Genomic DNA, 12,299 nt, shown 5'->3' on the forward strand with positions numbered 1-12,299 from the left:
GAGAAAAGTGACAGAGTTGTGCTGAGTAAATCACATCATGCCAGAAGCAGCATAATCTCCTCTGCAGATTCCATCATCTTTAAAGTTTACTGTTCACTTATATAAAGGAGAGCGGGGGTGGCTGTGTGTAATACCTGTATATTGTTACTGTACAAATACAAAATGACCACAGCAGGGCCCCAAACCCAGTCTGAATAAACTAGTCCTCCTGTGTGTTATCTGGTTACTGACCTTTCTCTCCCATTTTAAGCTCCACTGGTTTTAACAGAAGATTCAGATGTTTGATCGTTTATGTTTAAAACGTGTTTAAGACATAACACATAAATGTGTCGTGTCTTCTATTCAGTTGTACAGCACTGACCTCTGACTTTCAGCTCCACCTTTCTCTTCATCAGGACTTTTCCCTCCCTGCTGTAGACGGTGCAGGTGTAGGTGTTCGTGTCTCCATCTGTGGGCTGTTTCAGGGTCAGACTGAGGTCTCCAGTTTTCAGCAGGTCTTCATTCATCTTCGTTCGGTCTCTGTAAGCCTGGTGCTGTTCTTCAGGCTGGTCAGAGCCGTTCTCATACACGTGGACCTTCCTGTGTAAACTGTCCGTCCACCCCACCTCAGCATCTTCAGGCAGGTGAACCTTGGCTTTACAGATCAGCTGGACAGACTCCACCCCTGAATCCACCTCCACCTGGGGGACTGAGAGGACAACAAAGCACAACATGAGCTGTAGTGAAGGTTACTAATGTTCTCCTTATGACCTGTTACAGAGGACTTATTCCTGTGCTTGTCCTGTTAGACCTCAGTGTAGACCACAACAGTTTACTGCAAACACACCAGAGTTATTAAAGGAAATTTACTGCAGTGGTTTGAATCACATCTGATAGATTCCAGTTTGTTTGTGTAAATGAGGAGTTTCCTTCACATAGAAAACTTTGGCGTGGACTTCCACAGAAAGGTCACCATTTCTGCTGACATTATACTTGGTTTTCTACAACATAATGTAAAGTTATTATATATTATTCACGTTTCTGTTCAGTTGTATTGGTTGTTTTCATTGTAACTTCTGCTGCCCTCCGCTGGTCTCTCTTGTAAAAGAGATTTTAATCCCAGTGAGACTTTTACGTGCATAAATAAAGTACACATGCAGCCTCTGTGTCAGATCAATGCAGTGAAGCACACACACTGTTTAGTAAAGTCATGTTGTGGAGCTGTTTCACTGATCAATGACTGAGTCTGAAGGAGGTTTTCTGACTTCTGGAACAAACCTGGAAGTTTCTCTTCAGCTCTCTGTATCAGCTGTTTGTAACTCTCAACTCTTTCAGCTTCTGGAACAAGTTTGTGTGAGCCACAGTCAAGGAGCCACCAGAGGACACCTGCTGACCATCGGCATTATGGGTAGTGTAGTAGGAGACACTCACCTGACATGAAATAGTGACAGAAACAATATAGAAGACCTCCAGAAACCACAAGAAGAACCAGGAGAACCAGGAGAGCTGTGGCCCAGGATGGAAATGGTTCTGTGGAGAAACATAAAACGATATCAACATGACTGCTGAACATTGACCTCAATTTCCTCCACTAACACCTGGTGTTTTTCTACATCTCTGACCTTTGACCTGCAGCACTACTTTGTGTCTCAGGATGTCTTTGTCCCTGTAGATGGTGCAGATGTATCCTCCACTGTCTCTCTTTGTGGGGTTTTTCAGGGTCAGACTGAGGTCTCCAGTTCTCAGCAGGTCTTCGTTCATCTTTGTTCGGTCTCTGTAAAAACTGTCCTGGTCATCCAGGTGGTTACTTTTGTTTGGATACACATGAACCACCATCAGTTCAGGGTCAGAGTGAGTCCACTCCACTCTGGTGTCCTGAGGCAGGTCAGCTGTAGTTTTGCAGGGCAGAATGACAGACTCTGAGCCTTCCTCCACCTCCACCTGGTGGTCTGAAAGGACAATAAACCACAGTATCAGGTGTAGAAGCAGCAGCAGTCACACTGATGGTAACTGAAGCACGGCTGAGTATCTACACAGCAAATCTCTGGAGTTAAATATCCTGGAGTTTATTTTTCACCTTATACTACAGTCAGTGTTGGGGAGTACTCTAAAGCGGTGTAATATTTAGGTGTTCATTCACTGGGTGCTAAGGAGTCTAATTCAACACATTGCTGGTGTTGTTTGTCTGTCGACTGTTACCGCGCCTATCTGTGTTTCTTTCTTGGACTCCGACATGTAGGAGGTAAAAATACTTTATTTACTTTGGGATTTTCTGAGAGTGTAGTGATGTTATTTATATATATTCAGTTACATGGATGCACAAGTAAAATATAAAGTTAACCAACTAGCACTACATGTGTTTTCTGTATGTTGTGCTGATTTGGAGATAGCAGCTAGGCTAAAGCTAGTCAAAAGTTAGCTAACTAACTTATCTTACTGTATTTTAAGATACACATTTCATGTTGTCAATGAAAACGTTTATTTCTATTTCTTAATTTTAACACCAACGTTTAATTTAACGTTAGCTAACTACAGTAATATTCTGTTTAGACTCATGGTAATGGCCGTATTTAACCAACGAGAGGTGCAGCCTGCACTGATGAGATGTTGAGGTACCATTAACATCAGTTAGTTAGTCCTGCTGCACACTGAGACATGCACACAACCCTGTCTCCAGAACTGTAAAGACAAGGACACAGCAAACATGCGGTCACATAGTCTGCTAAACCAGCCTAGCTAAATAGATTTTAAGCAATATTTAGTGTGGACAGGCTAGCTCAATGTAAGAAAGTGTTTATTGATTAAGTTATACACAGTTTACATAAAGTTACCATATACAACCTCTTCTTCTTGTGTTGTGTTTCACATTAGTAAAGGTATTTTTTTTCGTGGGTGGCCAAGATGTTGATAAAAGTAAAACACAGAGAGACAAAGAAATATGCAAAATTGGAAGAAGTCAGCTTCACAGATTTTGTGAGAGCAGGTAAGTTATGGTTTGTACTAAGTCATTAAAGAGGAAATGATAATGTTGTTAGTAACTGAGTGATGATTTTACTTCAGTGCAGCAGAAGTTTCTCATACCAGAAAATGCAGCACTGAAAGTCACGGATGAGCAGGGTATAGAGGTGGATGAGGATGTCTTTCCTGAACTTGCAGCAGGCAAAGAGGTGTGTTTTGTCATCTATACAGCTGAAGGTAAGTAAATATGCTCTGATAGATTTTGAAGGATTTGATTTGTACAGTTACTCTTAAATAAACATTTTTAATTTGTCTAATATCCTGTGGTAACAACAGTAAGTTGGATTTATCACATGCATTTCAGACATCCTGGAAACACAATCATCCAAGAAGCTGCGCGACTGCTCACACCTAACACACTATGTGACACTCACACCTTGTGGTATGTAAATTGTATATTACCATATTAAAATACAAAATAACCATCTGTTCTCCTGGGAGAAAGTATACTTTAATCAAAGCGTGCAGTTTACTGGCCCTGTGTGCATAAATGGTATCTTTGTTGTGTTGTGTTTTTGATTGTAGATACCTTATATTGTAATATTTTTATTTGTCACCCTCAGATTTGACTGTCCTGAAGCAACATGTGGAAGAGTCCTCCTCTCCAAGTCTAACAGATACATTTTCTGTCTCAACCACCGGCAGTCAGAGCAGTGACACAAGTGATGCCGGACTTCAAACGGTTCAGCCTCTATTGGACAGCATACATGAAAGAAATGTAGATACGGTACTTAATTGACTTATACTTGACTCTTTAGTTGCCATTGAGCTATAGTCAAAATCTCTACCATTGGCCAAATTGATATTGTTTCTATCTATAGCCCTATAAGCGTAAAAACTATAATCTCTATCAAAAAAGGAAAGTTTGGAGTCTAACCTTAGAAGTAGAGAGGCTGTCTGGGATCTTTTGCTTTTACTCTTGAATGGTTTCATAAAATAGTCACTGGATCTTTCTCTGGGACAGCCAGTCCACTGAAACAGATGCTTTCTATTTAGTTTTTTACAAATGTCTCTCAAATGAGTAAATGCTTTGTTTGTGTATAATGAACTTACAGGAAAGTCTATCGAAACTATTTCAAGTGTTTCCGTCAGGCAGCAGCTGTCTGAGATGATGGTTGATAAATGTAACAGATAAAAACTTAAGCAGAACAATATCAAAATATAAACATCAGTCCTACAGTTTTATGCCATTAACTCTGCAGTCCCCTCGCTGTTACCTGAACCCCACTATGATTTGCACTACATATCCTAACAGCAGTTATTAACCTGAGAGTCTCAGTGACATCAGGACCAGCTGGATGAAACATGATGAACCATCTCTGCTCTGTCTGCGTTTCATAGCAGCTCCTCCAGTCTGAGTCTGTACAACATCAGGACACTTCCTGCTGCTCTGTGAGCTGCAGTGAGGCTTAGAGAGCTCATGCTCTCCACTGTGTACAGTGTGTAAATGTTGCGAGTGTAACCCTGCACATGCAGTAAAGACTGCAGCTGTTGTAGCAGAGACATCCTGTTTGCACTGAGGTTAGCTCTGAGCTACATGTTGCTGCTGGTTTTTCAGGTTAGTCACAACAATTTACAAAACTTCAGTTTGACCTCTTACTCTGAGATGTCACATAGATAACAGGCTCCATGTGGAGTCTCTAACCCACCCAGAGTTCTGACTGACCTTTGACCTGCAGATGTATATCTCTCAGTCGCAGTTCTTCTCTCTCATCGCTGATGGAGCAGGTGTAGCTGCCACTGTCAGTCTTTGTTGGTTTTCTCAGAGTGAGGCTGAAGTCTAAAGTGTCCAGAGCATCAGACCTCATTGATGTGCGCCCGCTGTAACGCTGGTTTTGCCCTGTAAGATCGTCTCCTTCTCGTCGTAGATGGACAGATTTGGGATCAAGATCAGAGCGAGTCCACATCACTGTGAGGTCATCAGGTATAAAACCTGAGTACTGACAGGGAAGCAGGACAGATCTTTCCCCCTCATTCACCTCCACCACCACAGCCGGGGCATGCTGGGAAACTGAGGACACATAAACACAAATTATCTGCATGCAGTGTGTTTATCTCAGAGCCCACATTTATCAGCAGGACACAGAGACCAGTTTTACAGTCAGACACTCAAATTGAATGCATTTATTTATTAAATCTGAACATTTAATCTGTGAACACCTGACAGATTAAACTGAGTGTGTCTGTGTTCATGAACCAGCCTCAGTTTGGTGCATTTTACTGAGTTTACAGAAAATGTTGGAAAATGTGACTCTTCCTGGTCTTTATTTTCTAAGCACTTCCTTTAAACTCTGCTGTATCTTCATCTTTGTTAAATGTTTTGGAGGACCTGAAGGTTTTCTGCTCCCTCTGAAGAGTTCACTGTGACAGTCATAACTATTTATTTAATTAATTAATTCCAATTGTAATTAATTATTGCCACATTTAATTAATTATTTAATGGTGTATTTAATTAATTCATTATGGCAGTCCTGGCATTCCATACCTCAGCACTGTTGATTACGATATAAAATACAGACTTACAATAACGCTATTTTATATTTCACCTGAAGTTGGCAGTAGACTTATAGCCACACTATCTAGGCGTGACCCTTGTGCTTATCCTTTTTAAGCCCATTTCTAAAATGGCAAGTGTAACTAAAAAAAGGAAAGCTGGCAGCGAGGGCTGTCACTTCCAGGATATGTGGAAATTGTTGTACTTTTTCACTGAAATACAAAACAACTGTGTCGGCCTAATCTGCCAAGAGACTGTGGCTATTTTCAAGAAATATTAACCCTTTAAGACTTACCATAGACCCAAGTCCGCCAGAGCTTATATTATATTTTTACATGCTGTGGAGCCATTTTTGGGAGCATTTCAAGTTGCTATACATCAATACAACCCTTATAGCCCAAATTTTAATAATATGTCTGCATTAAGTGCATAGTAATTACATAAATTGCAAAAAAGTGCAATAAACTACAAAAAAATTGAAAATTGTTTTTGTTTTTTTAACATATATTTCTAGTTAGAGAAATTTAAGAGGCTTATCCCTCAAAACTGTAAATACAAAAAAGTTGCACAAAATAGTTTCCTACCTCATGATTTCCTGAGATCAGATGGCCCAGGATGTGAGTGGGCCTTCCCAGACGCCCACTCACATCCTGGGCCATCTGACCTCAGGAAATCACATGATAGGGTGGGGCCAGGTTTCACAATGAGCTCAAAACCCTGGCTGATTGTGACCCACACCCGCTTTCACACCTTGGCTCATGTGATTAGGTAGAGGATCATCAGGGGGTCCTTTGTCCCTCTTTGGGGGGAAACTCCCACTGGGTTTAAATCTGGGACTTTCCACCATTTGACCTTAGAACTGAAGAAGCTTCTCGGATGAGAGGTGAAACGTCTTCATTTTTCTTTCCAAGCTCCTTAGACTACGATGGCCTGGGTGACTGAGAACCTTCACAGACATTGCTCAATAATATTAATTTTTTGAGAGGAGTGGACAATGAAATGAACGTGAGTGAAGAGATACTTGACCCCCAGAGCCTTAAGAACCAAACAAGAGGATTTATTTGCTACTGTTTGTTCCGCTATAGATGACATGAAACTACCGTGGAGTAAAGTAGCAGCTCCACAGACCCTTCAGCTACACCCTGCCCTCAGTTCACAATGAGATCCTCTGTTCGTATTTGTTAATAGAGCTGAACTGAAAACTTTTACATTAGTTTGTTGCTCCACTCTGTTATGGTCAGTGTAAAATTAAGCAGTAAAACAAGGACACACATGAAACCGTCTCTGTGTTCAGGATACAGTCAGCTGTGGTTAATCTGGATGAACTGGTCCTTTAAACAGACCAGAGGCAGAGACAACAGCGTGTATCTGACAGGAAGTTTAACCACACAGTAATTAATGGATATGATCGCTGTTACCATGGTTTCATAGTCATTAATGTTCAGAGAGGTCTCACTCACTCTTTATGATAAACATCCATGGCAGAAATAATCAGTCTGTCAAACTGAGTCTGTGACAGCTCAGGAGATCCTGACCCCTCCTCTCTGTGCTCCAACTGATTTATACCTTTAAATAATTAATACAGTTTAATAAAGGGACTCTAATGAGATGTGTCCTCTCTCTTTATGTTACCTTTATCATACTTGTATCCCGCTGATGAAACTAGCTGCTCATCTTAACTGATGTTTGGAGTTTATGTGAGGGTTTTAATTTGCTTTGTCTTGTTATCACTTGCAGATGTTAGTGTCAGTGGGATGCAGATTATATGCAAATGACATTCAAGACTCAGCAGAGAAGCCCCGCCTCTCAGCCCCTCTCACACACAGTCAAAGAAAACAGGATTTAAACTGAAAAGCAAAAAGTGAAAAAAGAAAACTGAGTAAACAAATCTGTTTAAGGCTATGATCTTTTTAATGCTTGTATTTTATCTTTCCCTTAGGTTAATTGCTGAATTCTAAATTGCCCTTAGGTCTGAGTGTGAACGGTTGTCTGTCTCTGTGTTAGCCCAGCGTCAGGCTGGCAACCTAGAAAGGGTGTACCCTGCCTCTCTCCCTGTGGTAGCTGGGAAAGGATAAGCAGTCAAAGACTCATTGTTTTTGCAGCATATCCAGCTGTGAGTGGAGAAACACTGCAGCTGTAGAACATGATAGAACATGGACCAGAAGGTTCTCAGTGGAACACATTTCTGACTGAGGATGGATCTTAACAGGGTAACACAGAAACATCAGCTGTGCCATGTAGGTAAGAATTACGAGAAAAAAGACCAGCTGATCCTTCTAAACAGAACTTTGCAGTCAATCCATCCAGTTTCCATGCAGATCATGGACATAAAGCAGCTCCAGGATGAAGAGTGTGAAAGAACTTCTTCCACTACAGTATTCATTACAGCACTGTGGCACTCCACAAACCCTCACACTGTCTCAATCCCTGTTTCCAGTTTGACTGAGAGAAGGCCTGAAGCTCAGCCAATCACAGGACAGCAAGTGATCAGCTGACACAGTGATTTGAAGCTGTCAGGGTGAGGCTGCTTCATGCAGGTGTGAAACTATGAGGAAGCTGAACGCCTCCTCTTTCCTCAGAAGTGATCTGTGGCAGTCTGCCATCATGTTTGGCTGCTCACACTGAATGTGACTCATTGAAAAGTGCAGGATAAGCAGGTTAGTTTGCTGTACTGTGATGGATTTAAAGTAAAGAACAGTGTGTGACTGATCCACCGTGGCTGTGGATTCATAGTCAAAGTTAGCTTACATCAAGTGTAGCAGAGATTCATTTGAACTTTAGTTGATGATGCTGAGATTCACTGACTGAATTCCACCTTCATACCAACTTTGTACCATCTAGTAAACAGACAGAATAAACGGTGTACTGTCAGTGTAGAGAATGAAATCAGCCAGGACAACTCATGAAACATCTGCTCACATCTGGTTGAATTCAGTTTTGTACATACACAAAGAGCATCAGGTCAGCTGATACCAGCCTGTACACTAAGGAAATCTTCTGGAGCTCTGAATAGAAATTATTGTAAGTCTGATTCTTTTCCCCACACTGAGACATTACAACCAGTTTTAAAGTTCCTCCACCTGCTGAATCCACTTTAACCACTGACTGTACACATTTCACTGTTTAGAGGCAAAGTCACCCTCTACAATGTAGCAACAGGAAATAGAAATACAGTTTTATTTTCTTTTGTTTTCTACTTATTCAAGCCAGGTATGATTAGAATAAAAAAACTAAAGTTTGTTTCCCATCTACAAACATTATTTTATTATTATGTTAATAAAGCACGAGGTTCAGTTAGCTTTGCACAAACGTCCTCCAAAGAGCTGTTTTTACTTTCTTACTCTGATTACATTTCAGAGCCTCTACTTTTTGACTTTTACTTGAGTAAAGAAGTGGAAACAGTTCTTCAGCTTTACTGGAGTATTTCTAATAGTAGTATTTGTAGTTGTACTTAAGTACTGAATGTCTGTACTTTGCCAACTCTCCTCATCTCCTGATGTGTTTACCTGTCCAAGCGTGCACAAGTGAGGGACCCTCACACTCATGTTTTTCAACCTTCACCTGCTTCTTATTACACTTAATGCTCTGGTCTGTGTTTGATGTGAGACTCACTTATATATTTTTATTGTTTTAATCCACAGCTCAGTTCTGTTAAATTAAACCAATCGTTTCCTCCTCTTGCTGTCAGTGTGGTTGCTGAACATGAACTCTGATCTCTGAGCAGCAGACTGAATAGACTATGTGCACCTTAGCATATGCTACTTCCGGTGGGGAAACTCCTGTAGGAGTGCTTTGTTTCCGGTGTGATATTCGCGTCTTTAAAAAGTCAACCAAATGACAATAGAGGAAATTGGAGCAACCTGGGGACTTGGAACCATGAGGAATCAAATAATGGCCGATGAACAGACAACCCAACGAGGAACAAAGGAAACACCCACAATATATACACAGAGGGCTACGAGGTGTGGTGGAAGATTTCTTTTCTGATGTATTAATCACATATTTTAATCATATCACTTTAGTAAAGCAAGATCACTGCTGTCACCACTTGTATGTATGCATGTATAATGTTATCACAAGTGGGTTTATTGCACTTTCACAGAGGGCCCATTGTAAAGTTCAAGAGATCCATCCATAGAGTGGCAGGGGGTCAAGGATGAGCTGGACTGGATATATGATGTTCTTTCTTTGAGAGTGTTTGGGAAGGTATAAAAGAGTTTCAGGCGGTGTCAATATTCAGACAACCATTTTGGTGTTTGACCTGAATGTTTTCTCCACTGCTATGCTTTTCTTTTTTAGTAAACCTCACTTCAAAAGAGATGCTCATCTGGTGGTTGCAATTTTATTTAAGATTTTCCACAACAGAGGGAATACACAACAGGAGGGAGACATAGCTGAACATAATCTGACATGATGAACCAAAGGAAGCAAACCTCAAAACACTGAACGTGGGATGCAAGACTGTCTAAATAAAAGAGGAAACAAGAGGCATTTACAAAGACGCAGACTTCACACTGTGATGTGGAGACATGACTGACTAGGGAAACTGATGCAACATGAGAATAACTAAACGTGGGACAGAAAACTAGAAACTAGGAACTATAAATATAACACAAGCAGAAATCAATAAAGAGAACCAAACCTATACTAGAGACATGAAACACTTAACAGCACAGGAACAAAACCTAAGGAGGAGAAATTACCAAAATATATCCAGAAACTAAGCATATTAGTAATCAAAAAACACAAACATGGAGTCACCAGACTCCGGACCTTGGCAAAAACACTAATTATGTAGATTAGGACGGTCACAATATCAGATTACCACATGCCCAAATTATCATGATCACAAGAATTCCTGACAATGTTCTTATCTCAATGTCTGTGCAGAAACAGAAAGAAAATATTAGTCAAATTAAATGTTAAATGTCTTTTCAGCCTCTTGCTCTTTCTCAAGTGGATAAACCTGTTTCTGTTTTCTGCTGTACTCATGATCTTTCCCCAACACACACGCACACACACACACACACACACACACACACACACACACACACACACACACACACACGCACACACACACACACACACACACGTCCCCCTCTTCCCCTCTACTTGACTGACTGTGATGCATCTGCACAAAACAAAACTTTGTAGAATCGCTTAAAACTAGATAATTTAACCAATAAACAGTTAACAGACTCTAATCCAGTAACTGACTCTTACTCAGGTATCCATGAAACATATTTCCATGGCTGCTGTAAACATTTCCTGCCTGAAATAGGCAGTTTACTCACTTCTAGACTTTTAAATATATTCGGAGTTTCTTACCGAGGAGCAGGAACGACAGCAAGTTTTTCATCATCCTTCAAAGAAGGACAGCAAACACAGAGTCCTGATCACTCCGCTCATAACTGAGTGAATCCACATCTCAAAACTCTGCCATTCCTGCCTCACTGCTAACGAACAGAGAGGATTTCCTGCTGGGCTGTGATCCAGTAAACTGGTTCAACATGCTCAGAGGCTGAACTTGAAGTTGATAAACCCTCCAGGGCGTGGGTGCGTGATTCACCGTGGAAAGAGCAGAGCCTCCATTTGGTTTGAGTTTATTGAAAGAACCACATAAGTTTGAAATAATGCCACATATTTGAACTGGATCAATAACAGATAAGAAAGGTTATCAGAACATCATCAGCATCTGAATCCCAACATTAAGGTGGAGGTGAAAGAAACCCTGCTTGTCTCCAGGTGCAGCTGAGTTTGAGAGAAGTGCTCAGGGACCGTCTACAAAGTGCAACACCACAAAAACATGTTGCTGCTTCACTGATATACAGTGGTGTTTCTCCCAGATCACTTTATACTGCAGGGCCATCTGGTCCTATCAATCATTCTGCCATAATAAATAAAAATGTGAATTTTTAAACTGTCTTGATGCATGCTCAAACAAACAAGCTTTATTATTTGTCATATACAGTATCGTACAGAGAACGATGTGTAGTGAAATGTTCTTGTGTTTGTGCTGCAGACAAAGCCACGCCATTCCAGGGTTTTCTGGTTAGCATGAGGGGTGAAGCCAGGATCCTTACTGGATACTGGGTGGGAATCAAACTTGCAACTCCTGCTTCAAAGATGTGTAGTTTTACCACTGCACTACCCAGCTACTCAGTCATCAAGGTAAGGTTTATTTGGAGATAGACTTAAACCAATCAAAAGGAAATATTTGAAAGAATCCAAACTAAAGTGAAAGAAGAAAATCCTCTGAGGAAACTCACTGAAACTGAAGTGAAGCCAAAGAAAAAGTCCAAATGAAATCCAAATAAAAGTCAGTAGAAAATACAAAGTAGAATAAGTCTGTGAAGGTTCTCAGTCATCCAGGCCATCGTAGTCAAAGGAGCTTGCAAAGAAAAGCGTCTGGACTTCTTTAAGTTGCTTGAAGACGTTTCACCTCTCATCCGAGAAGCTTTTTCAGTTCTAAGGTCAAATGGTGGAGAGTCCCAGATTTAAGCCTAGTGGGAGTGACCCCCCACAGAGGGACAAAAGGACCCCCTGATGATCCTCTAATCGCCTGAGCCAAGGTGTGAAACTGGGTGTGGGTCCCAATCAGCCAGAGTTTCGGGTGAGTTCATTGTGAAACCTGGCCCCACCTTATCATGCGGCACCAACTCTCTGCCATCTATAATCCAGTTTTGAGATCCCTTCCCAGACGCCTTAACGCCCACTCACATCCTGGGCCATCTGATCTCAGGAATTCGCATGATAAGGTGGGGCCAGGTTTCACAATGAACCCACCCGAAACTCTGGCTGATTGGGA

General features: G+C 41.1%; 1 protein-coding gene and 1 long non-coding RNA gene across 3 annotated transcripts in view; one reads left to right on the forward strand and one right to left on the reverse strand.

The window, feature by feature from the left end:
• The window catches only part of LOC112429671 (methylglutaconyl-CoA hydratase, mitochondrial-like), a 208,533-nt gene that overhangs the window by 154,986 nt on the left and 41,248 nt on the right, over positions 1-12,299 (reverse strand). The window lies entirely within an intron of this gene.
• LOC112432665 (uncharacterized) lies at positions 3,132-5,020 on the forward strand. 2 transcript variants are annotated; one of them, XR_013095205.1, is made up of 4 exons: positions 3,132-3,174; positions 3,302-3,379; positions 3,561-3,724; positions 4,866-5,020. It is a non-coding gene; the product is annotated as an uncharacterized LOC112432665 (long non-coding RNA). The 2 variants fall into 2 exon arrangements; XR_003023161.2 differs by lacking the exon at positions 4,866-5,020 and having other exon boundaries at positions 3,561-3,937.

The sequence above is a fragment of the Maylandia zebra genome, linkage group LG3 (assembly GCF_041146795.1).
Source record: "Maylandia zebra isolate NMK-2024a linkage group LG3, Mzebra_GT3a, whole genome shotgun sequence".
In the NCBI taxonomy this organism is placed as follows: Eukaryota; Metazoa; Chordata; class Actinopteri; order Cichliformes; family Cichlidae; genus Maylandia; species Maylandia zebra.